The sequence below is a fragment of the Antrostomus carolinensis genome, unplaced genomic scaffold, assembly GCF_000700745.2.
Source record: "Antrostomus carolinensis isolate BGI_N321 unplaced genomic scaffold, ASM70074v2 scaffold12203, whole genome shotgun sequence".
NCBI lineage: Eukaryota > Metazoa > Chordata > Aves > Caprimulgiformes > Caprimulgidae > Antrostomus > Antrostomus carolinensis.
Window position 1 is genome coordinate 28,844 of NW_010305894.1, and position 2,508 is coordinate 31,351.

The window sequence follows — 2,508 nt, forward strand, 5'->3', positions numbered from 1 at the left end:
GGGGGGGAGAAGAAAAAAAAAACGGGGGGGGTGAGGGGAGGGCAAAACCCCCTAGACTTTTCTTTCATGCTTGTTGGGCAGCTGTAATAATTCACATTGCTGTGGTATGGAAGAAGCTGGTGGTAGGTTTGTTTTTCAACACTTCAGTGTTGGCCTTTTGTTTCTTTATGGTGAGGTTTGTTGGAAATGGACATGTGGGCATCACATGGATGGAGGAATTGGGGGAAGCCAATTTGAACTGCTTCCATTTGCCTTAAGTCCAATCATGATATTTATTTTTCCATGGCATTTACCCAGATTATCCATGCCTCCTGCTTGGTCTGTGTCATTTCCACTCTGGACTAATCTGTTTGTAATAACCTTTTATTCCTGATGTATCTTATAACAATCTACCATTTCCCTGTTTTTTGTTCTAAGCATATTGCATTAAAACTGGAGATTGAAGTGAGAATTATTGCTGTGTAAAGCTGTAAGAACCAAGGAAGATGTCATGTTAAGCGTTGCTGTCTAATTGAGACTAGTTTTTCAATCATTGAGAAAAGGGTTTCCTCTGGGCCTTTTGTGCCAGAAGTTGAGGACAGGGAAAAAGAAGAAAATACTTCTGGCGATGTCTTTCTGTGTGGATACTCTTGCATTTCTTTTCTCCAGCAGATGGGATTGTCTCATCGGTTTCTGTTATTTTCTTTAAGAGTTCACCTATCTTATCTCAGCATTACTGCTTTTAATTTAAAGTAGGTTTGTAAAAGTATATTATATGGTTTTCTTCTTCTAGTGCTTTTGCTTATCTTTCAAAAAGAGTTTGAGTTAACTTCTAAAAGTCCTTTTCTTTTTAAGAACTTTCTGTGAGACACTTTTTGTTAATTTGTAACTTGAGATCTTGCCTGCTGTTTCTAGATAGAGTGAGCTAATATTTAAAGAGATTTAAAATATGGATATTTGATTGTACATTACTGTTTATTATTTTACTACCTCTTCAAAATCTTGTGGAAGAATGACAGTGAGCTGTGGTAGTAATCACTGAGTGCAGTTCCTCAGGGAGGTCATAATTCTTCAATATTTCTGTTGTGCATTCTGTGTTATGGTAGTTCTCTTACAGTTAAGTATCCTGTGTGCTTTTAAGCGACTTAATGTATTAAGATTATTTAAAAATAGTTAAATCTTAAGTCTTGAAAAAAGCATGTGAGACCCTAACACATCCAGTTCTTTGAATGGTAGGAATGCATATAGTTGAAAGAACAAAAAACCCATGACTTCCCCTTCCTCTGGATATTCCATTGTGGCTTGTCTTGTCTTTCTTAAAAAAAAAATTAAAAAAAAAAAATAATTAAAAAATCTGATTTCTTAGGACAGGATTTTAGTTTGTGGTGTCTTACACAATGCCATAGTCATTGTAAATTTGTGAATAATTTGTTATGATATCATGTATAATGTATGTTTACAGTGGGGACCTAAGACACTGATGTGATATGGTTGAGGCAGTAGACTGTCTTGCATGTGTCTTGCTGTAGCCTTCCTAAAGAGCTGTTGGAAGACCTTTGGACCTCTTTAGCCTTTAAATGGAGTTTTTGTGTTTGCTTTAAACTGACGAAAATAAAGGTGATGGCTGCAAAGGGGTGATGTTCCTACCTGTTTCCATGCATTTTCATCTCCCATGTCTGTTGGAATGACCATTTAGGTGGCTACATAATGAGCTGGATCAGAAAATTGATCCATCTGAAAACTAACCTAGTAACAAGAGGCAGCTGTCACTGATATTAACATGGTGCTTGGACTAGACGGAGACAAAAATATGTGGCTGGAACCTGGTAGGAGTATCACATCGTCCCTTTTTGGGGATCAGCCCAGTTGGTGCTGAGGTTGACTATAAGTAATCGCAAAACCCAAGTTTCAGCTGTCCATCTGTAAATTTGTTAGGATTGGATTGAGTTCAGCTTTAGTATGCAGGGATGCAGTGAGGAAGGCCAGGGCCTGCTTGGAATTAAACCTAGCAAGGGATGTCCAGGACAATGAGAAGGGCTTCAAGTACCTCAGCAGCAAAAGGAAGACTAGGGAAAATGTGGGGCTGTTGCTGAATGAGGTGGGTGCCCTGGTGAGGGAGGATGCAGAGAAGGCAGAATTACTGAATGCCTGTTTGCTTCAGTCTTTACTGCTGGCCCTTGAGAATCCCAGGCCCTGGAGGAAGGAGAGGAAGTCTGGAGAGAGGAAGAATTTCCCTTGGTCAAGGAGGATCAGGTTAGGGACCATTTAGACAAACTTGACACCCATAAATCTATGGGCACTGATAAGATGCACCTTCAAGTGCTGAGGGAGCTGGCGGGTGTTATTGCAGAACCATACTCCATGATCTTTGAAAGGTCAGGGAGGATGGGAGAGGTGCCTGAGGACTGGAGGAAAGCCAATGTCACTCCAGCCTTCAAGAAAGGCAATAAAGAGGACCAGGGAAGCTACAGGTCCGTCAGCCTCACCTCCATCCTCGGGGAAGGTGATGAAGCAGTTCATTCTGGAGGC